Genomic DNA, 24,503 nt, shown 5'->3' with positions numbered 1-24,503 from the left:
TTCACTAGTCATTTTCCTAAACTGTTCTGAGTCAACCCATGAACTTTTCTTACACATCAAAGCTTGTTTCCAACTGGGCATTAAAATCAGCTTAAGCCATAACTGATCCTGCTTGATGTGGGGCACCATTTGCACCATTTCTAGTACCTTATTGAACTGCTTTTCCATTTCTTTATCAGTAATTTATGAATGTATGTGATATGAAATGCAAGCGTTTGAATTCCCTTACCCCCAACTTTAACAGGCTTCAAAAGGTAGTGTGACTATACAACTGTCTTTTTGCCTATTATTGCTATGTCTGTTGCAATTAAAAATATTTTTTATCACGTAGTCCACAGAATTTTAGAAATCTTATGAATTTATTCCAACACTTCAGAATGTTTTCTGCATTTTGTCTTACTATTTTTTTCTTTCTTTTTATGACTTAGCTAAATGAACTCAGCTGCTCTTGCCTCTTGATCATTTGATCCAGTGTCTGCTGCAACTGCAGACACAGCTTCAGATGGATGCCAATACCTTCTCGCCATTTACACAAACCTTACCGTCTAACCTTTAAGGCAAAGCACTATACAGAGCTTATGAACATGAGGGAATTATGTCATCAAGTATCACTGTGACAGGTAACTTTAAAGCTGTAGTATAGACACAGGAGATAGAGCCACACTGTACGATGATCGGAAAGGACTTCCTTGTCTGTTGAAGGAAGCTGACTTTCAGTAAGCTCTGTTCATAGTCCTACTTGAGATGCTAACTACTGTGTAGTATAGTGCTGTTGTGTAATCGCTTAATCGATGAGTCAGAAAAAACCCAAACCTTTAGTCCGTACAGAAGTTGCTATGAGGATAAAAACAGTTTATGAAGGAGTTCATGTAAATAGTAAATGTATTTAGAAATTAAAGTGATTTACCATTTTCACAGGTGGATAGCCACCTTAATGGCAAAATGATATCGTGATATAAGGCCACAGAGGCTGCTATATCCAATATTATCAGAATATTTTAATCTCAACCCATAACTTTATTTGCATATGTTTATCCTCATCTACTCACTGGTGCTCTTTTTAGTCCATTTAATGACAATCAGTAAATACTTTTTAAAAATTAATGGCAATTTCAAAGCAGGTCAACTGGCTTTTGGCTGACCCTGAGATGACTGACAGGGTGGCAGCATATCTTATGTTTCTAAATCTAGCAGGAGGAGAAAGCAAACGTTTAATTTCAGTCATGGCTTGTCGGGTCCAGATTTTTTCATGCATTCTGTTCACAGAAAGTTTCAAATACACAAGCTTTAAAGAATTTATTTCAAATTTATTTATGATCTAATGTAATATACTAGTTCTTTTATTATACACCCTTTTGCTGGTGTGAGTTTATCTATGACTTAGGAATATATTTATATCACTGTACCATCACCTTCTCTATACTTCTTTTGTTTTTCGTTTGGTAGGATTTTTTTAACTGACTCTTTTATAATGACCAACTTATCTTTTATGCATTTACCTGTATCTACAGATATCATTCCTGTCTCCAAGGACTATTAATTGCTATGTGATTAATTAACCTTCTCTGCATCAACGTGTTTTTCTCACCTGATGAACCATGCTGCTATTGTCAGTTTTTGTAATGCAGCCCATGCACCAGAAAGCTTAAACACATGCTAAAACCACATTTGATAGGCATAGCCAATGATGAGAGCAGAGAGAAAACCTAGTGAAGATACCACCTTATTTTTATTATTCAAACAGAATGTGATCAGTTATCAGCTTGCTCTTTATCTTCTCATAATTATCTGTGAACATTACAGTAAGTGGGTTCTGAACTGGAGTTTTATTTACCCCAGAACAAAGACTATGGGGACCGTTTCTGTGATGTTGTTTTATACAGAGGTTCCAGCGGAAGCAAAGATACAAATTATTAAATTAAAATTATCAATCAGATGATGAAATTTGTAAATAGGATAAAAATTAACAACCAAAAGAGTTTTTAGTGATCACCAGAAAGAAGGAATTATGATTTGGATGGTCTGATGAAACAGGTTTTAGTAATGCAGTTTTCATTGATCAAAGTTACTCAGTGAAAAAGGGACTTTGCAACTAGAAAAGAACTGAGAATTTAGAACAAACAGATAAGAAATATCATATGTAAAATAAGGCAAGATGGGAAAATAAGAAAGAGGAAAAGAATAGAAAAATAACAATTTCTTTCATTTGGGAGAAGGCAAATATGGAAAGTGTGTAGAGTAAAATGAAGTACTGCTCTTATGAAATGTGAAGATGTTGTTAACAGTGCAAAAGAAAAAAATGACTCTCTGCTTTGGTTTCCCCCCAGTTCAGAAGGGAAAAACACAGGCTTTTTTAGACTGTAGGATAATTTAGGTGGAAAGGGACATTGGGAGTCCCTACTCCAACCTCCAGCTCAAAGCAGGGTCAGTTATGATTTCAGAGGGGTATTTTTTATTAATTCATGTAAAAATTATTTGTAAAATAGTTTATAGTAATCAGATATCAGAAGATGAAACCTAGTACTACTACTATTGCAATATAAAGAATCTATACCAGCCTGTATTTGGTGTTTCTCTGGATGCATTCACATGTAACAACTCGCAAACATTACACTGATCTTTTAATTATTAAGTTTTCTTGTATAAATGATACAGGATCTCACAAACAGCATCTTTAAGTCAGACTGCATGGTTTTATATCAAAGTATGCAAGGTTCCTGAGCTCCAAAAGCAGGCGAGGCATCAGAGTGACTATCTTACCTAGCCTGTTCATCAGCTGTAAAGAAACTAGGAAACGGCATGTCATATCCTGTTCTCTGCCTTCCTTCTGCATCTACTTAATGTACTTAATTACTTAAAAGGTATTAGATTGAATACCAAGCAAGAGATGGAGAGAGAGAGAGAACTGGGAATATCAGAAAGTTCAAGGAACAAATGAGGCATGCTGGTCAAAGCAAGACAGAGTCAGATGGCAAAGCTCAAGGGAACGACGAGATGATTTCAGTTGGTGTGATAGGAATTGACCTCAAACAATTGCAAACTAACTAATACCAAGGTTTTCTCTGTATAACATAGAATGTGAAAAAGAAATACTTTAAACAGGAATTTTAAGGACAAAATGGTATCTTCATAGTATGTTAACCCTCCTACTGAGTTCTAAAGCCTTTTTTACAAAAAGTAACTATATTTAAGAAGTAACCAGATAACTTTAAAATGCTGTAACATTAACAGTCTTTGGTTATATCATATTTATTAGAGTAATCATGTAGCAGAATTACAAAATTATTTGCTTTTTGGCCTTAGCTCAGACTCAGAATACCCTATAAACCTTTACACTTCTATGTATCTCAACTTCCCCATATTTAAAACAGAATGATAATTCTTCATTAACTGAGAGACACCTGTAAGGTACATTACTGTTTGTTGCATGATTTTGATGACAATCAACGTAATTAACAGAAACAAAAATCATGCAAAAATTTAAAATTATGCAGCTTTTTGTTGAAGAGGACGCTGGGCAAAATGGAGTCTGTTCATGTTATGTGTCACTGGTATCCTATTACTAATGTACATATTTAAGTTTAAAAATAATAGAATTTAAACAGTATCTAAATGATTGATTAACACTTCTAAAATGAAAATGAGTTTTTCTTTTAACTAATGACTGAAAATCTCTTAAACCAACGAATGATTCACTTCAAATGTCACAGCATAAAAATTCAAACAATAAATTCAACTATAAATGGAATTTTCAGTTGAAAGTCCACATGCTTTTCTGCTGGTGATGAAGAGAAACTGCTTTTGTTGTCCATAGCAGTCAATTACAATGAAGTTTTTTGCTTTATTTGCTCTTTGGCAGAGAAACTAATTTTCTTTTGGATGTTTCACTTCTGGGTTTTGCACTTCGGTTTTGATTTTGTTATTTTTTTAATAGGAATACAAGGAGTCTTTATTTTATGGTCTGTATATAATAAAACTGTACACTAAATTAGCACCACTAACTATAAAAAATATTGTCTTCATGTGTTAATTAACAGTGCCATTTGGGATGGAAGACAACTAAAATAAAATAACAGCATAAAATCCAAAGAATTCTAAAAGATTAATTTTTCTTGATGCCCAAAGGTATCTATAGAAAGTTTTTCCACCATTGAGGCATATTTGAGATGTAAGAAACATTAACAATGAGGAGGGCTTTAGGTCAGGATCACTGTGCATCATAGATGGCATTATCTGCTGATTTAGCTGAGCTGAGAACTGCTGAAAAATAATCCTTTTTGTGCCCTTGTCAGTGGCTTTGGCCTAGAGTAATAGAAAATCAGCTTTACCTGAGTCAGATAATCATTACAAAATGAATTTTGTTCTTGACTCACAGAAATAATTGGGAGAAAAATATATTTGATAGATGTGATGAATATTATTTTAAGTTAAAGCTTACTGAGATGTATAAAATACTAAGTGCTGCTGGTAATTGAGCAGCTCTATGCAACTGTAAATTAGCTGCTTGAATTGAAAATAGATGATTACTAAAAGCACTTTTTCCCCCAAGAAAACTTGCAGTTCTCCTTTTCCTTAGCATTCACAAGGGGCATCCAGTTAATCATACCGAGGTCTCTCCCTTAGTGCTGCAGTAGCTGATTACCCAGCAGGAGGTGCAGTTCCAGCAGTGTAAGTCAGAATGGTGTTGGTTGTTCCCTAGGGAGGGACATCCTGTAAAAACACCAAGGTTGAGAACTGTCATATTCACAGCAGTAGGTGCATTTTCCTCAGAAATTAATGGAGCAAGCTGGGCAAAAATGTTTTTAAACTACATCTTCCCTAGAGTAAGATGCAAATTCAAAGCTCTTTTGAAGCACTGGAATGAAAGTTGAAGATAAGACTTTTTAGTTTTTGACATTGATGATATAGGCAACACTAGCACTACGAATATTAAGTTGAAATGGAAGATAAGTGGGGCAAATGTTATTCAAGGAGCTCCCAAATGCAGTCCTAACTGTTTCAGAGCTAACTTAACTAAGGTGCTTGTAATTATGGTTGTTACTATTGCAGAATACCTGTCACACATTTCCTACCTTCAGTTTTTTCTTACTTGATTGACAATGCTAGATTTTCTCCTGAAACAAGAGGATTGAATGTAATCTTGCCCATTAGACTCCCATCCAACAAAAGAGGGCTTGAAAAAGGAGTGAAGCTTCGAGATGCAGCTTTTTTTTATCCACAGTAGTCTGTGTGCCATTCAGCAGCAAGCAGCAACTCTAGGCTGCTTTCTTGCTTGAAAGCGATGCAGCACAAAGTGATTGGGATCTGTTTACAGAAAGATTTTGCAGAAGCATTAAGCACCTTGTTAGCTCTGTCCTCTTGAACAAAGGCATAAGAAGGGACTATTTATAATACAGAGTTTCTACAGATATCTTACTAATCCAACAAGAGAAATCCTGAAGAATTGCCTCTACTAGATTATGTAAGGACTGAACAACCTGGTCACAAATTCTGTCTACCATGTGTTTTCAGCCAAGGTCTTGTCATGTTTTCTTTGCTTTAGCTCAGAGCTGCTTTTTTGTGCTTCTCATGTGATTCCTGTGGAAGCTCTCAGACTGTGTCTATTAACACTGGGATATAAGAACATGAATGGCCAGACTTGAAATCCATCTAACCTGGCATACCAGAGACCTAGATAAGAGTTGAAAAAAAGGAGGGGAAATCAGAAGCAAAAAGAAAAGGGAGAAATTATTTTCTCCATTAATTTATTTTTAGTCTGCAGTAGTATCTAGCTCAAGGACTTGCTGATCCAGAAGTGATATCTCTGTGTAGGAATATTCCATTAAGCTTACCCAGTCTTTAATTCTTCTTTAACCAACAGGCTCTGCTAACCCTAACTGAAAAACCACTCCCTAAAACAGAATTCAAAATACCACCGAAAATGTGCAGATACACAAGGCTTGCAAGACTTTATTTGGGATTTATTTATGCAGATTTTTATTGCATTGTCCTGTAATTACTATCAAGTAAATACTATTACAAAGTAAAAATTATTACCTTTTAAATCATTCTAGTATACTCTATAAGTCATTAACTTTCATAAAATATTATCCCCAATTTCACTTTGTCACCCTATCTGTAGAAATGTTTCCGTCTGCCTTTTTATTTAATGCATCCACATTTCTGATAAACCATAAATTGAGCCCTCAATATTAAGTATATTTTTAAAATAGCTTTTCTTTACTATTTCTTCTTTGTATACCTAAAATATTTTCAATATCCATAACACATAGTCTGTTACTTCTAGAAAATAGGGACAGCATGCGAGATGACAAGTGTGAAAGGTGACGTCGATTAGGAGTTCTGTGTCACCAAACAGTGTATAAATACTGGTGTAATATATCCAAAAGTCAAGTGACAAGGCCTTCATTGTTCTTTAAAGGGACCCAATTGTTCATGAACATATGGGAAGCTAGCTTATTAATAAAATTTTTCTTCCCTAGTCATCTTAATTCTGACAGATTGTAAATTATGCAATCAGAGTGAATTATAGTAACTCACTGTTTCCAGACATTCTGAGAGATTTTTTTCTGTAAAGAAGTTAGCCTAAGAGTTACCTTCTCTCTGGACATTTTTTTTTCAGAAAATTGATTGCATACTTCCAGCAATATTCTTCAGGACAAATATACTTTAAATCCTAGTGTGAATTAACAGGAGATTGATATGTTGAAACCAAAAGGATCTTAGTAGGCATGAGATCTCAAGTATATCATCAGTCCACTCACACAGGAAGACAGGTTCAAGTCAAAACTCAGGACTGAAAATTCCCTGGACTCTGATCTGATGTGTTTTGCAATGAAGACCTGAGCCAAATTTTGCAGTCTGAGATAATCTCTTTCAACACCTTCCAATTAATTCTAGTTTCAATTGTAAAATACATGTTGTATTAAAGTGTGCACACACATAAAATATGCACATTTACACTGATTCATAAGGCAAAGGAGTATACCCTCCTTGACAACAATGCACTTTAATATATTGCAGTGTTTAAATTTAGATATTTGAGGCTCCCACTAGACAACAAGTTATTAAAACATCTGCCTTTCCATGAGCCATTCTGTTCCCTGCCATTCCACATGTCCTTTTCTACTTCACCAGGCAAAATTGCCCAATCTAAATTTCAGCTCAAGTGTTTGATGGCTTTCACGCTGAGCTCAAACTGTTAGTGCTTCCCTGAGAGAATAGAATTGAAACGTGATTTAATCTAAAATAACAAAATAGAATAAAGGTTTTACATATAAATAAGTAATGCCCTGTATATTTTTATGCACACTTTTCTTTGCTGGATTTTGCATGTAGTGAAGTTAAATGTTAAAATGCATACATAACCCAAAGCTGACAGAAAAGAAAATCAAGTGCATGTTGCCAGTGTGATCTATTAATGCCTATCCTAAAATATATTTTAATTTAAATCCATAATAACTGTTACTACAAAATACATTGAAAAACTAATATATCTATTGCTACCTTTGTCCCAGACTGCTGGGTGCTTGTTTTTTTGGGTTTTTTTGTGAGTTTTTTTTGGCTGTGGTAGTTTCAACTAGCACTCCAAAACCATTCCAAGCATTCTGTCTAGTATTTTTAAGTAACAATAGGTGGTGGTTTATATGCTCACTGTTCAGGGAAGATTCATATTTAGAGCTAGATTTTTTTCACAGAATGTGAACAATTCACTTTAGAACCATAAGATGAAATTATAAACTATTTACAATATTTAGTGATGGGTTACCAAACACGTGACTCTTCTATAGTAAAAATTATGGAATTAATTCTCACTACTAACTAAAATCATGTGCTTGATAAGTGAAACACTGTCGCTTACTTTACCATTTTTTCCCACATCTAGATAAATGGTAATCACAGATGTTCAGATAATAAATGTTTTAGTTTTGATACTGCCCTTGTAGCAGTGCAGGTTTACAACACAGTGGGGAGCAGCAGAACCATCAGGCCGAGGGGAATGACTATTCCTCTGTATTCAGAATTTGTGTCCAGTTCCACCTCCCAGCTGCAAGAGAAACTAATAAGCTGAATCTGATCTACAAAAGAATACTGAGGAAAGTGAGTTTCCTTGGCTTGCAGAAGAGAAGGCTAAGAGAAAGATCTAATTCCTGCTTTCAGCTGTATCATGGTGGAGAACATGGTTCTGCATCTCAGATGCAGAGTAAAAGTACAAGAGGTCATCAGCAAAGGAAACTCCAGCTGGTGTATTTTTTTATCACCAGGCGAGAGGGGCTAGGCTGTGGAAGAGGGCCCTCAGATATTCAAAACTGGGTTGGACAAAGCCCTGGAAAACATATTTTAACTTTGGAATAGAGGATCAGGCTAGATGACTTGCAAAGATCCCTTCCAATCTAAATTTTTCTGAGATTCTAGTCTGTGATTCATCATACAAATAAATCGCCAAGAAAAGTCTTTCAAACTTTTTTATTTTGAAATTTTCACTCCTGAATTAATACCATTAAGGATGACTTTAGTTACTGATTTCCTTTTATAACTCCACACTTCTTTTCTGCAGACTACACACTGTAAGCTATTTATCTTCACTGTATTTAGGCTGTACAGTTCTAATTGTATGATTTGATACCCAGGTATCATAGACGTTATACAGTAATAGAAAGGCAAACTCCAAACATTCCATTTTCCAGGTATTACATAGGGATATAATTTTTGGAGAGTGAGTGTTTGTCCGTGTTTGTTTGGAAAAGCATTTTCGCAAGAGGCTGAGACTTGTTAGCAAGCTGATCGTGAACTACCATTAAACTTTAAACTGTACAAGAATAAAATTAAAATCTTAGTTGCTGTCTGAAAGAAGTCTCCCAGAAGACTTTTCAAAATATTTTCTTTTCCATTAACACTATCAGTTGTCAAATACAAGCCCATAGCATGGCCATTTCATTATGTGTTAGCTAATCAGACTGTTGAACCATACTTTTTTTTTTGGAAAACAAATTATGCAGAACATGAACACAAATAAATTATCTCAAAGAAAACCAGCTGTGCCCCAGAAATTTATGTAATTTCATAATTCAATCTAAATTCCAGAACTGGAAATGTGTAGTCATTTGCACTTTGGAGAGTAAGATCCAAATCATACCATCTATTTATTCTGTGAATTTAAAGAGATTGAAATTTATTTCATCAGTCATTAATATTTCCTGCTTACCTTTGCTCAGGAGTAGAGACCCAGGAGCAGAGATGGTTCTTCTAGTCTTAAGGAGTAAGCATAGGAGCCAGAACAGCAGAATCACAGTAGGAAATATCTTGTCCTATGGACTAGGGTACAACATAAAAGCTGATAGAAAAAGGGCCCCTTATGAGATATGAAGGACAATTGTAAAACTAGTCATTCTACCATATCGCCTACATTTAGCAAAATACTATATGTACTGTAGGTGGTATAAACACACCTTATTTTCTTTTCTGGCAAGTGTCACAAGTCATTTTTTCTTATCTACTTTGTGGGTTTTTTGCAGCTTGGTCCATTCATTCCAGTTGTGCAAAATTCCAAACTTAAGTGAAATATCATTTCCTTTGCAGTCAGTAATTTAACATTCCGTGGGCTGAAAGATGAGCACTTCACAGAATGGTTTGATTTTCCTAATGTGAAATGTCTACATAGGGGCACACATAGTAAATTACTTACTACCTTTGGCTACCAGGATCAGCTGATGAAGCTGAGCTGAAGTATTATTACCTTTCTTGATGACATGAAGTCATTAAAACATTCTGTGGTTTGAGATACAATTTTTACATCACAGGAAATAAGAGTTTTAGGAAGTGTGTTGCTGTCAGCTTGTAAATGATCAGACACACGCCATGTGCCTGCAAACTACATTGGCACTGTTTAACTTTGTGAGGCATGGACAGATTAAAGACCCCATAGAATGTGCTCTGAAAAAAGAAACAAAATCATAACTGTAGTAAAGAATCAGGTGGCATAATTTTATTTGTGGTAGAAATTAGAATAATGGATGTTACTCTTGAAGGAAGATTATTATTATTTCTTCATTACTTTCTAGTTCTGAGTTTACGTTCCACATCTCTCAAACACAAAATCATAAAAATTATCCTTAATTTCCCTAATCCGTGCCCTTTCTGAGCATTCATGATAATATTAATTTATGCTTTTATTTTTGAGTCACCTTCTATTATTATGTTATCTAACTGTATTAATGAAGTATAAAGTGTAAAAAAATTAGGCATTGTTTTAATTAACTTTTTTGTGACATCTTAAGGCTTCTGATATATTTTGTTGCATATATTGAAAGAATGTAAGCAGGTGAGTAGAAACTTCTTAATCGTATGTGTGACCCTGAATACAGGTATTTTTGATTTTTCATTTTCTATGTAACCTAGCATATTGCCTGTTTCCCCAAATTTATTAATATCCTGTGGATACAGTGCTTGTTTGAAGGTGAATGAAAGTCCACAAACTCCCAATTATTTTCAATTTTGCACTTGTTTGATTAGAGTGCCATTGTCTGTAATTTTTACACTTTTTCTGAGTCTTCAAAGTGCATGATTCATGCCTTGAAAATGGGTTGTTTTGTGTTTCCCAGCACTGCTTTTTTTTATCCCTGCCAGTTATAACCTGATAACCTGATTTCATACTGTGCTTTAGCACAACAATACAGTCATCAAACTAAAGCAACGCAGTAAGTGGGCACATTAGCCATCATTTTACTTGATCACTTGGGAGAGATTAAATTTATTCATTTTCAGAACAGATAATGAAATATTTAAAACATTTTAGAGTAAACGGTGGCAGCATTTTGAAGCTCTGGCATGCTCTTTGCCAAAGCAGTGTACTATAGACTTCACATGTAAGTCTCTTGTGCAGATGTTTGGGAAATTTCTGCAGGTTTTTTTTTTCCTTAGGCTCATTTGCATTTAGTTTATCTAAAGTGAAATCCATTCAATTTTATTGAACTGTAATTCTGGTAATTTACAATATTTACATGCTGTGGTTAGATTGAAATCAGTCCTTAATTCAAATTCAATCTAAATTTACAGCATAGTAATTAGGGCTTTGTAACTGACACTAGGGGCCTATTGATTTAATGAAAAACTTAACCTTACAGTAAGTGTTTAATTAGTTGCTGCAGTAGATTCTGCACTGTCCTAAATTGTGGACTTTGGAGAATTAGGTACTAATTTAAATTACATTACTATATAAAGATCAGAACTATTTTTTAAAAGAGCATGTAACCCTACAGATGAATTAATTTCTTAGTCTTTGAAAAGGATAACAGAAAAAGGCAGTAATCAAAGCAATTGCCTACCCTTTCTGAATACAAGTAAAGCCATGCTAGGTATCCTGGAAATTATGACCTACCTTGGTAAAATATTCATTTGAAGAGTTAAAAAAAAACAAACAGTCAGTGAGATTGTCTTCATGTCAATTTTCCCCAGGAGGTAAAATTTGGAATAATAACTATGACTATATATTAACGATGTCCTCTTGAAGAATAAATAAAGAAAAAAAATCTCTTTTTTTGAAAACAGGTTTAAAAATCTATAAACCCCAATATGTTTGTATTCATTATGGGACAGATATGTGACAAAAAAATGAGTGTTAGCATCCATTTTATGCACAGAAAATGATGTTTTTATTTACAAAATACTCAAATGTACTATGCAGTTATTGTATTTCTCCACTTCATAAAATAACTCAATTTTAAGTTTTCAGATTAAGAAATAACAAATGTCTAGTAACAGCAGCTGTTTCTTTCTTCCCATTTCTCCTAATTTTTGTTATCATGGATTAGTACAGCATGGACTAAGTCAAAAGTTGGAAGTAGATGTTATTCTCCAGATCTGCCATTAACATTTTGGCTTGATGTATAGCCATTGTAACAAATTGCAATTCATCAACATGTCAGTACACACTTACCTCAAAGCCCTTCCTAAGTAAGTTTGCCTCTTACTGCCAAGTAAACCAGCCTGGAGCAGCAGTGACGTTGCAGTTTTTACCATGCTACCTATGTGTATGCTCCTAGCCCCTGGAAATCGTAGAATATTTTGTAGTAGATACTCCTAATATGTAAATTTTCAGTGGGTCATAAATTTTATATCCCTAGAGGATCGTCTCAAAGATCGTCATGGATTTCAGCAATTATGATTCTACTTCATATTTGCCTGATTAACATGAATTCGTCACCCGTTTGCAGCCTACCTTGATCTTGTGGGCAACGCAGAAGAGATCATTCAGCCAAACTCTACGATACTATATTGTGTATACATAGAGACCAAACTAAGGTTAAACAATGGGCCATAAATTTGGAGTTCCTTGGCTTTTTTAGGAGGCACTTGAAGCGTTTTGTTAAGGGACTGGATGATTTTTGCCCTTGAGAAACTGATTCAATAATGTCTGAAATATACTTTATAATATTGAATTGAAGCAAGATAAATATAACAATAACTTAATACTCACAGCTCAGCCATGAAGTATTCTACAGGTATGATACTAAGGCACAGAGAGACAATGGTTTTTTTGAATTTCACGGGTGGTCTGTATCAATCTGAAGCTCTTAACTTCTCTGAGTTCATAGAGTGTAACACAATAGAAACTGAGACTGCTGATCAGAGATGCAAAATCCCTATTTTTGTTTTGTTACAGGCCCTACATTTCTCCATGATTTGACCTTTTAATAGTTCCGTTTGGACAACATTTCTGCTGAGCTGTCATTGTGTTGAGCAAGGCCTGGTATGAAATTTAATTTCAATATATTTCCAAAAAACATACTTCTTATAGAATTCAACTGAAATTTATGTGTTTTATTAAAAATTTTGATTATTTTTTTAACTTGGAATGTACTTTTTTTTTCTTTTTACAAAAGTAACAGAATTTTCTTTTTGGTGTCTGACCTGGGTGGGGTTTAGCCTCTCTGTTATACCATTTGTGAATTTTCTGGTCATTCTATGTTCGTAAGTCTGGTCATAGTAATATTCCCATGTGAGATTTTTACAGAAAAGCCATGGAACTGAGAAATCTGCTGAAACATTGTTGATATATTTTGTATGTTCTAGTAAGGAGAAAAATGGGGAAAAAAATCATATTGTCATTGCCTTTTTTGGTCTACCTATATAGAAAGACATAAATAAAATATAAACACAGAAAACAAAATATTGATCTGCATCAATATTTATTATAAAAATAAATAATTATTAGTCTTACTTTATTCTTTTTATCAGCAAGTAGCCATTGAAACACATGCAAACTACTGTCTTTCATTGAATAAAGCAAGAATAGAAAGTAGATGTTTTGGTCCTGATCCTGATCCTTGCAGGGTAAGATACACTGCTTCTCTTGATCTTTATTATTTTATGAATAAGTCCGTACAGTAACACACCAAGCACTTTCTATATTCAGAAATGATAAATGGCTTCTACCTGAATTGCCACTGCAGCAAAGTGACACACATCACCATCAAAATCAGTGCTCAGAGCTAGAAGTCAATGTGCAGTTTAGGGAGCAGGTCAAAATCTCAGCTGTGACAAGCAGATTAGTTTCAAATCTTGCTATTTCAAGAAAAGGTCATATTTATTTTTCAAAGAAAGGAAAATAAATGTAACACCTGAATAATTTTAATCTGTCTCAAGTAGACTATATGTGAAAGAAGGAAAGGCAGGGAAGGGAAAGGAGGTACTGTGTCTGTAATCAGGTACACAAAACTGCAAAATAATATAGAGATGAAGCAGAAAAAGAAAAGCACAAATAATGTAGTGAAACTTGAAGAATTATATCCATGGAGAGTAACATCAGAAAAGTCACAAGTTCCATTTTTAAACATACCATATGTCATCAACTTTTTCCCAATAGTAGTCATATCTTTCTAGAAAGAGAGACTTATTCAGAGATGTTCAAAGAGTCCTAGAACTACCCCCCACCTACACTGCTTTTGCCAATGGTTACTGGTTTTGTTGAGTCAACTTGGTTTATCAGGAAAAGCAGCTTCATTAATCTTGTGATAAGCACGATTTCAGTATAGAAACGTGTGGCATTTGTTACTCTGTCATTTTTAGTATGTTAAAATATACTGAAAGCATATTGGGGTAATGCCTTAGCAGTTTACAGTAGTAGACTGAGCACATTCAACCTTTTTTGGTTGCTCTGAACTGCCAAATTAGAAACCACATTACCAACATCTCCTTAGGTTGATGTGGTGAATATTCCCAAGAATAATAAGTTAGCTGAAGGATTTCTGTGTCCTAATGACCCTTAACTTATGGAATATGCCTTTTTAGGAAACACTGGCAATCGAAGATAACTTTCATTAAATACAGGGCGATAAAAATTGTGATTAGTGCATAAATAGCAACACAGAGTAAAAATTTTATATATGCTTATCAAGTTTTCAATATATTTGAAGTTATAAGTTCAACCCATAATGAAATCTTGTTCTACATATAGCAGACAAAAAAAAAAAAGTTGTTTTAACCAGCATAAGAAATGTTTGTGATTTCCCAAATTAGGAATATCCAGATTCATGCCATGATTCACCATGACACGTCACAATTCATGCCATGACAACATGCTCTGTGGTTTTGAAAGGTTAATCACAACCCGATACAGATTGAAAGGAAGGCAAAGGGATAATATGTGACATTCAAGGGTTGCATTATCCTGCTTTCTCTCAGACTGTAGGACTTAGAACTGCTCATTTATGCTGTACCAACCAATCTGTACTGAAACAGAAGTACTTTTTAAAAGAAATAAAAAAATTACTTGGAAAATAGGAAACTAACTTATTTTTCTAAAAAAAAAAAAAAATAGCCCTGATTCTTTTGGGATACTTTCAAACATGTAATGCACAGTAAAAAAAAAAAAAAAAAAAAAGGAAGGCACTCCAATTCACTGTTTTCACTGTGGTTTTTCCTCTGTGATCTGATCATAAGGCTCCTCACTCACGTTTTGGAAAACTGATTCAGTTTCCTGCAGTTTCCCGGAATCCTTTCTCCCAGCTCAGAAGAGATCTCAATAGGTATCTGCTTATTCCAGATGAATACTCTGATTCCAGAGTTTGCTGGTGTCAGTTGTACTTGTCCTTCGTCTGTCACTTTGTTACTATTGCTGAGTGAATGTAGAGTGACCACAGATTAGTGCCCTAGCTACTGTCTTGACTTTGTGTCACTGAATGTATCCAGCTTTTCTTTATAAAATTAGAATTAAGTAAATCAAAGAACCTTATCTCAAACCAACTGTAAAGTTTCAAGCTAGGTATAAGCAGCTGCTGGAGCTATACTGAAGTCTGGCAAGTGGTGTAGTAACCACAGCAATGTTGGATCAAGGGTTGGACATTATGATCTTGGAGGTCTTTTCCAATCCGGTTGATTCTATGGTTCTATGATAAGTAAGACTGTGATTGATGCCATTCTTATGTTATTTGTGTAACAAAAGAATTTCCTCTTTTTTATCCACCTTATTTAAAAACCCAAGGGTTTTTAAATAAGCTGGATAATACCAGGGAAATTTCCTGTTTCCTGTGGAAACAGAACACCATGGAAAGAATAAGGAAAAATGGGCCCTTTTAGATACTGCTGTGTTGCAATTCAAAGCTATTACTCATCAGGAACCTGAGATGCCAGTGCTGTTTACTCAGCTTGGATTTCAAGTAAATTTCAATTCAATTTTATTTGAAACTCTTCATGACATGAAAGTATGGAAATTTAAAATTGGCATTTATTATTTTTCCCCCCAAAAGACGATTTTTATGTTCTACCATTTCATAGTTTTCTAATGGGACATCCTTCAGTAACCTTCATTTTCTATCTTTTAGAAAATAAACAGGCTGATTGCATGCACAAGATTTAGTGAATTTTGTTTGTTCTGGTTTAAAATCTTACTGCTGTCTGTGAAGTGCCCTTGATGTCACTATGTTGTTGGCGTTCTCAAGAACAGTGCTCTGGTACTGAAGAAAAGATATTTTCCTTTTTGTAGACGGAATTTTTGTTGTCATGAAATATCATTACAATAACAAAACATTATAATAAAACTAGCATGCCCTTCTGCTGCTGCATCTCCCACAAACTTACATATCAATGTGGTAGGAGAATGAAAGCAAATGTGATGTGATAGGTTAAGAGAACACTAATACATAGTTCCTGGCTGGTAATAGTTTTCATCTACAATTAGGTAGTTCTCTTCCTTTTCTAATACAAGAATTTTCCATTTGTATTTGCATGTGTCAAGACAAAGACAAGGAGAGTGTAACAGCTTCTCTATCTTAAAACAAAAAAGATGATTTCCCAGCCTTACAGTAAGCTAAATATTGTGACGGTTTCCACAAGATCATGGGATTTAATTTAAATGGTAAATAAATAAATGAGATCAAATGATAAGACTGCTTTACCCTCAGTTTTTAAATTTGTGCCACTTCTGCCCAAGGCAGAACCAGTAAGCTTAGAAGTTCAATTCATGTAGTGGCAAAAAAAGGTAGAAAAATTGCAGAGCAGCTCACTGTACCATTTATGCTAATAGTCAGTTGCTTTTGAATATGTTTTGCATTTTCCATAAATTCCCACCAGATATATGCATATATATGCATGTACATTTATATATACCCACACATTACCTGTACCCTTGCTCTTAATACTGGCACAATGGCTAAAAAGACATTGTAGTGTTTAAAATTTAATGAAGAATTTTGATTCAACAGTGAAATCCTAAGAACTTATTTTGACAATAAAACACTGCAGAAATCATTCCTCCCAAGGCAGTACTAATATACATTCTAGATATGCTTTCAATAAACATGGTGTAAAAACAACTAGTAATTCATTGCTATCCACTGTCTTTATGTCAAACATCCGAGCTCCATGTACAAAGGTTTTTTTCTTGTTCTTTCATCAGCTTTTCTTCTGTTGTTTAATGCCTTCTTATTAACATAATACAGATGGGTGGGATAGAAATATTATGTAATAATTTTTACAGACTGTACGGATAGTTTACCTGCTTTTCAGCTATATTTCTCTTCTTTTGCCTAAAGTAAAGCTTACTAAACTTTTGAAAACAACACTCTCTCTTCAGTATTTATGGAAGATATTTATATCACTTGAATTTCTGAAGTCTTCTTTAATCTAAGAGTCAGAATAGTCATTAGTTCCCTGTTCAAGACTGTAATCCTCCTGTTTGCAAAGTATTTAAACCAGCATGGGGTAATACTAAAAAACTCTTAATAAAGTGAAAAAAAATTAGTATCCAACTAAAATAACTTTTAGGGGTTAATAACAGGTCTAATGCCTTAATGTGATCTTTTCTGAACTGATTACTTCATAAAAGGGCCATCTCTAACACCTTCATCTGTAGAAAGGCAGCTGTTTTTCGCGGAGCTGAACGAGTAGGTCACTAAATTACAGTAAATGTGCAAATCCTGAATTTAATTGATATGTATACCTCACACATTTGTTTCCATAAGGAAAGTTATTCAGACTTGAGGTCAGCTCCAGTCTGAAAACCAGCTGAGGAGATGTAGGTATGCTCCGTTTCTCTGAAGCCAAGGAGCTGCGAGGGTGTCCTGCCTGCCTGGCTGACCATCCACACTGTGCTGGTCTCCTGGCCTGCACCAGCAGAAGGGAGTAGGTGTGGCTGTAGGCATTCTGCACACAAGCTGCATGTAACTTGCCTGGCCAGCCAGACAGCCAGGGAAGATGTTCATGTGTGTTAGTTAAGTGCAGAAACACATTGCCTTCTGCACTCTCACCCGCTGGCTTCCCCACTTTTGTAAATATAATAGAAGTACCAGTGCACTTCTGTTTACTCACATGTATTGTTTGTCCTCATTCCCATTTTCTGGCAAAGCAATCTATGCCTTTTTCTGGTATTTGGGAAGGAGAATTGCAAAGTGCTCTGAGGTTTGTGGAGAGGCATAGGAAGAAGGAGAAGAACAGGTTGCTTTGAAGGAGGAAGGTAAGAAGGAAGATGTAGAAATCAGGGTAATATTACAATAAAGGAGATAGAAAAGGTTTTGCAGCAGTAAGACAAGATCTGGATGACTCAGTGTAACTGAGAAAGCCTGAATATTATAGGCTAGTGTCAACTATTTGGTGCAAATTGTCCAGTTTGACAACATTGAAATTTTATCTTTATGGAAACTCATTTTCAAAGAGGGAATAGACAACTGTGATCATTACTTTGAAAAATGTTCCCTCCCCATTTGTGTTCTAGTTGTTTGTCCTGCCAAGATACTGCACAACATAAATCTGCAAAGAAAACTGAAACTGTTTATCTGGTCTCCAACAAGAAAAAAACGACACCACTGTATGCGGTACTGTGGGTTCTTTTTACTATTTATACTAGTTTTATGCTCTGTGTCTTTTTCAAAATGTGTAAATATTGAAGTATTGCTGCAGACATACAGTGTGACTCCAAGTAAGTCATTTTTATCTCATAGGGTCTTGGTCCTTCATATATATATGAAATAGGGATATTTCTACTTCCTTCTTCTTGCCATTTGTTCTTCCTGTTTGTCGCGGTTGAGGCAGGATAGTGACACGGCTTCGTGGTACCAGCTCTTTATTACAACAGTGCAGCTACTCTTAAACAGTTCTAGATAACACATGTACACACACCATTGGTTTACCACTAACATAACAACTCATGATTGGACACACAGCCACACATGTCCGAACAAAATAGGTCAGCATTCCTGACAGGAAACCCATTCTGTGTCACAGTCCTTACTGTCCATGGCCAACCCTCTGCCAGATGTAGAAGTTCCATCTTCGGTGTTTCAGCTTACAAAGAGCCCAGAACCATCTGGGCTCCCCCACACCTGTTTTCTGTATTCAGGTTTGGATTTTTAGCTCTTTGGGACAGGAACAGCAGCTTACTACAGAAAAGTGCAAAACACATACAGTGTATTGTTGATATAGCTGGATGTTAACACAGTGTAAATAGCTACTAATTCTTAGTCAATTTGTGATTGTATAAAGAGTTTTTCCACAGATCAAAATATTTATTATTTTCTGGTTTCAGTTAAGCAGATATGAGAAGCAAGTAGTGGATCTAATGTTGAAAATACTTTGGGATTTTATTGCACCTGTGTTGATTTGAATCTCTGCATGCTATGCTGTCTTTACACCTAAAATGATTATTTTATTGTTCATGTTAAGGTGTAGCAAAAATTTTATAAGCATAATCATACTTGAAAAATGTTGTCTGTGCATGGCAGGGTTCTCCTAACAGCTGAACCAGGAATATTTCTGCCATTGAAGAATCAAATATCTTCATTCACCTTTCTCCAAAGATATCAAAGGAAATATCTTTTTCATGTAGAATACTTTGTGCATTCCAAGAGCTATGCAATTCTTAAAGCTTCAGAGGTTTCTGATAAACATTCAGATAACCATAAGCTTGCTAAATTCATTTTATAGTCTCATTAATCTGTGACCATCTTTCCATTTCAGTTTGGAGAATGGTTGAGAGTACCACTGTGCTGCATTGCTTAAATATATGCATGTTTTCCTGATGTGAATAACTGTCATTATCTCTGAGGTTTTAAACTGCATACAGATTTCAGGATTTTAGAAGTTCATATCTTGATCACTCAATATTCTGAGTAGTCAGGATGTTTTTTCTTGTACATTCTTTCAGTCTTTTATTAAGAGTAGAGAGTTTTGTAGAAATCCTTTCAGTAAATCCTTTCTGTTTACTCATCTTTTGCACAAAATGAATCAAATGTCCTATATAAATCACAGTATAGAATTATTATCCTTTTACTGAGGCAAGAACTTTAAACAGACCCACTAGCACACCAAATTACGCCTGCACCAACATTTGTCATCTGTTTGCAGTGTAGGCGACTCCAAACCATCTGCACGCTGCAACATGGATGTCACATCTAGCCTGGCAATGAGATTGCAAAGCCAATTCCAGATAGACAAGAAAGGACACTGCTGCAAAGGAAATGGGGATTTATAGCAATTATGAGGACACAACAGAAAGGTCTACACATATCCTGTTTTCTGGAAATGTAGAAGCTAGGCAGGAAGCAGTGTGAAAACACTTGCAGGGTTAGGGATTTTAGTCCTTAATCCCTAATTGGCACAATGTGGTTTATGCAGAGATAATGAGTCCTCCTGACTCCTCTGTATGTCAGATTGTTTCCTCAGCTTTTTCCTCTCTCTTCAAGAACTAATGAGACAATTTTCCTTATTCATACCTCGTCCTAGAACAACCATGACTAGTTAGAAAAGCAACCAACCATACAGAAGGTCCTGTCTGACTCTTCTACAGTGTTGGGCTACAACATTCTTGATCTATAAAATATTCACATGATTTCAACTACTAAATTCTTAGCAAATCTCTAGTGAGCATAAGCAAATTGAAATTCCCAGAGACCAGTAACATGTCCAAATTTTTCAAAGTGTTTTCAAAGGGTCAATAACAAAAATATACTGATTCACCCTTTAAGATTTCGGTTGCCTACTTCAGAGAGTGAAAGGTGTGTGACAAACATAATTGTATGCATTGTTGCTTCATGATGGTGTGAAACAAGGCTGTCTATTTTGTGGCTTTTAACAATGGGTAAGTGCTAGCTTATTAAAATGTTCTTTCCTCAAAAGTCATTAAGAAAATGACTACTGAAAGTTTTGAACTAAAAAAGGACCATAACTCAGTCATTGTTCAAATAAGGTACTGCTTAATAGAATAAAATATAGTTAGACCTCAAGGCATGTTCTTCACTTACAGGATATTAATGACAATTGATGGAGATTCAGCAATCATGCTTTTCCATTTAGAGCATGTTCATCATTCTGAGTATGTTAAAGAAAGTGAGAGAAGATAAATACTTATTAACTTTAATCAGTACTACATGGCCAGACACTCTTGACTTTTGCTTCTGATGAATTTATCTGTCTCCATTCTTAAAACAGTTTTATTCATTGGGCCTTCTTTGGCAACCAAATCTCAGAAAAATCTTGGATGTCAGCAGCAACAGTCTAGTAGACACTATTCTGACACTATTTCTGTGAAATAGTTTCCAGATTTTTCCCTTTTTTTATAATATTTTACACCCCTTGAGTTACTGAGTACCATTAAAAATGGTTTACTGTCTTGTATAAGTTTAAATAAAATTCTCCAACTTTCACATAAAATACAAAAGAAAAATTAGAAACATTATAGGAAATACTAGTTGAAAAAGTAAGAAGTGCATTTAAAGTATATTGCCCACCAGATAGTAGTATTGAGACAAATTAAATCAGAGGGACCTTTTTTCTGTTTCATTATTTTTCAACCCAAGTAGATGTGCTTGAAATGTAATTCTTATGTCACAGTTTGGGTTACCTTGATTTAAATTGTTAAGAATCAAAAAGGACTGGAATTGGAGAAAACATTAATCTTACATCTTTTGAAAAATAATGAATATCCTCTAAGACAACCAAAAATTAGTGGCATCAAAACTCTTTAGGCATTTTACAGTAAGTATGTGCCTATTCTCTGTGCTTTGATTTGGTTTACCTCTACTTTGATGCAATAATATCACTGACATATTAATAATGATGTTATTTTCAAGAGTAATTACATCTGTAATTCTGAATACACATTTTTATTGTTTTGTGTGTTACTTTTAAGAATGGCTTACAAATTTCGGACAAATGTGATGTCAGACACCATAGTCCCATATTACTCTAATTTAAAGACAAGATTACAAAGATCCCTGAATACACTATCCACAGGCCTTAGGAAGTGTTTAACTTAGGAAATGGTTTGACATCAGGGACTCCTTTGGCTTCCCCCAAGACTCCCTTAGTTTCCTGGGAAACAAGAACATCTGAAGAGTGTTACTAGATATCTAAGGAAACGAGTCAGGAAATTTATGAATTATAACTAATACCGTTTTATTGGCATGAAGGATTTTCCAGTTTGGAATACTTTATCTAGGACAAGCTACTAAGTTGAAATTGTTGTAGTACCCTTTTATTAAATCTTTTCAGATTAACTTCTTGCATGTGACATTAAGAGGAATTTCTCAGCACTCCACAGTTCTTGGAAGGAGTGACTACATATAAGGGAAGGAGACGATTTCCACTGGCACAAATACAGACATTTCCCATATGCACAGCTGTAGTCACTGAGTGCAAGGAGATAGATACAGCCAGTTCCTGCTATAAAACTGAAGTGCATAAGATGATAACCAATGGTGACAGCCCTTTTTACATAAGCCAAAGATGTTCACAGGCAATTGGTGGAGAACAGTAAACTGAAAATATTCATAGAATATGTGGCACTTAGAGGTTACCAAATTTTAATGGAGTTTAGTGTTTATTGCTGTAGAACAAATTACTGCAGATCTTCAGTACCATATGATCCCTGGGTCGGTTTTGTATGCTGTATTGACATCCAGTTATAGCAATTATTATAAGAGCATGTGATTTCATATGCCATGTATACATTTTTCTGGGGAAAAGACCCTTTACAAAAAGTAGGGTAAGCTAAAAATAAGAAGTTAGAGAGAGAGAGAGAGAGAAACTATTTCAATTCAGGACATCAATTAACACTGATTTGCACTGGAGTGCGTTTGAAAGTACATGCAATATTCACATGCCAAATGAATTCATTAAAGACCAGTGTGATTACAGTGAATGTCAAATGAATTAATAACAATGGGACCTTTAAGTGTTACCATTAATTTCACAGTGTGTTGCTGTTTTATACTTATGGGCTCTGAAGCTAAATGACACTCTACAGTTGCCCTAGTAGATTAATTGTGCATTAATAATCTATGGGTGGGCTAGCAATCTGGTGGGCACTTACATTTCATTGACACTTGGATACGAAAGATCATAATTTCCAGTTTTCAGTCAGGAAAACCATTTTAGCTTTAAAATAGGCTAACACCATTTCTTCTGTATTAGAGTTCTTAAAAAGCATTAAGTTTTTATATTCTGGTCCATATGAAAAAAAATAAGCATGATTAAAGAATTAAATATTTGGGTTTTTTCTGTACATAGCTATCCATATTTGAAATATACCGGTGATTTCTACCTGCTAGTAGACATCCTGGTCTGTTCAGGGCATTTCTTTTGCTGCCTGATAGTTAAGACTACTTGAGTTGACCTTTGTTTTGGATGGAGGTTTTTTTGTTGCTGGTTTTTTTTGTTTGCTTGGGGATTTGGGGTGGGGGTTTTGTGGTTTTTTTAATGGTATATGAATTGGTTAACTTTATGAGGCTATCACTATTAGAAATGTATGCTTTATTTCAGAGCTTAGAAAGTGCATACTGGTTTATGTACCAGTATTTTTGTATGCCCCACCTTAAGAAGAAATAGAGCTCAGCTTAAATGAGAGGCAAAAAAGAGAAACCTTTTTTTACAGATTGATAACTAATAAGTTGTATATTTCTCTTCCCAATTATTGCACTTTATTGTCATATAGGGAAGGGGAAAAAATCTTTCTATTTTTCCAGAAGAAAAACCAGTCTAACCTCGGGGGGTTTTTTATGCTTTTTTTTGTTTACTTGCTTTTAGTTTTTTAACCCAACAGAAAGATACTTGATCTCAGACCTATTTAGGAGTTGGATGTTGCACATGATCCTTGTACCAATGTCTAAAAGCTCTTTTGGATACTCTTGTAGAATGGCAATTAATCTGTTAATAATTCAGGTTTAAATGCTAGAATGGCACATTCCCACCTTATTTGTACATTTGTAAACAAGTCAGTTTGTGCTACAAGATAGTAGTCTTCATGAAAATTTGTCATAACTCATTACACTGCTAATAAGCCATTCATAAAATACATATTTATCATATGAGTCATTAACCAAATTTACTAATAATCTAGGTATTGCATTTCTTTATACCTCAGTTTAATAGGATGAGATATACACATGTGAACACAAAGATATTCTATTTATGTCTCAAGTAGAGATGAAAAATGAGTCATCTATCACATATTTATAATTTTATCCATTAAATACTCTTTGTATCAAGCTTCCCAGGACACTTAGGTACTTAAAGAAAAGATAGGAAATTACTTAAGAGTATTTTGAGTTTAAAATGAAAGTATTGTCATCTTGAATCTCCTTCTAATTTTAGAAATGTTCATCCTGTTAAACACACTAGTTTGACTCAGAAACATTCCTCACATTTTATACATAAGGGTGAGCAGATATTGCCAGTTTGTGATGATGGTACACAGAATATACACACATGCACACACATAGATACACTAGGTAGAATACTTCATGTTCTGCACTGCATATACAAATGCAGGAAAATGTAGCCAGATCATCAATCAAACTTTATGCCGTTAAGATCTTTATGATCTTAAAGGTATTCCTTCTTGTGAATTCCATTTATAAATCAAATATTTATCATGTAATACAGGCAAATCACAATGAAAACACAGTCATATTTTGCATTTTGCTGGAATCAAAATATGCATACGTGCACAAATTCCCTATTCTTTACCTGCTGAGCTTTTAGGCTTCTATGTATTTACATTTGTATTTGATTTA

The 24,503-nt window shown here is 34.7% G+C and overlaps 1 protein-coding gene across 1 annotated transcript in view; it reads left to right on the top strand.

Moving 5' to 3' along the window:
* Positions 1–24,503, top strand: part of TENM3 (teneurin transmembrane protein 3) — a 1,298,714-nt gene that overhangs the window by 574,139 nt on the left and 700,072 nt on the right. Inside the window, 1 exon segment of the mRNA XM_050338169.1 lies at positions 12,662–12,748. The gene's annotated coding sequence lies outside the window, so the exon portion shown is untranslated.

Source organism: Myiozetetes cayanensis, unplaced genomic scaffold, assembly GCF_022539395.1.
Source record: "Myiozetetes cayanensis isolate MyiCay16 unplaced genomic scaffold, myiCay2020 scf7, whole genome shotgun sequence".
In the NCBI taxonomy this organism is placed as follows: Eukaryota; Metazoa; Chordata; class Aves; order Passeriformes; family Tyrannidae; genus Myiozetetes; species Myiozetetes cayanensis.
Note: the sequence above shows the minus strand (reverse complement) of the source record. Positions and strands in the feature narration are given on the sequence as shown.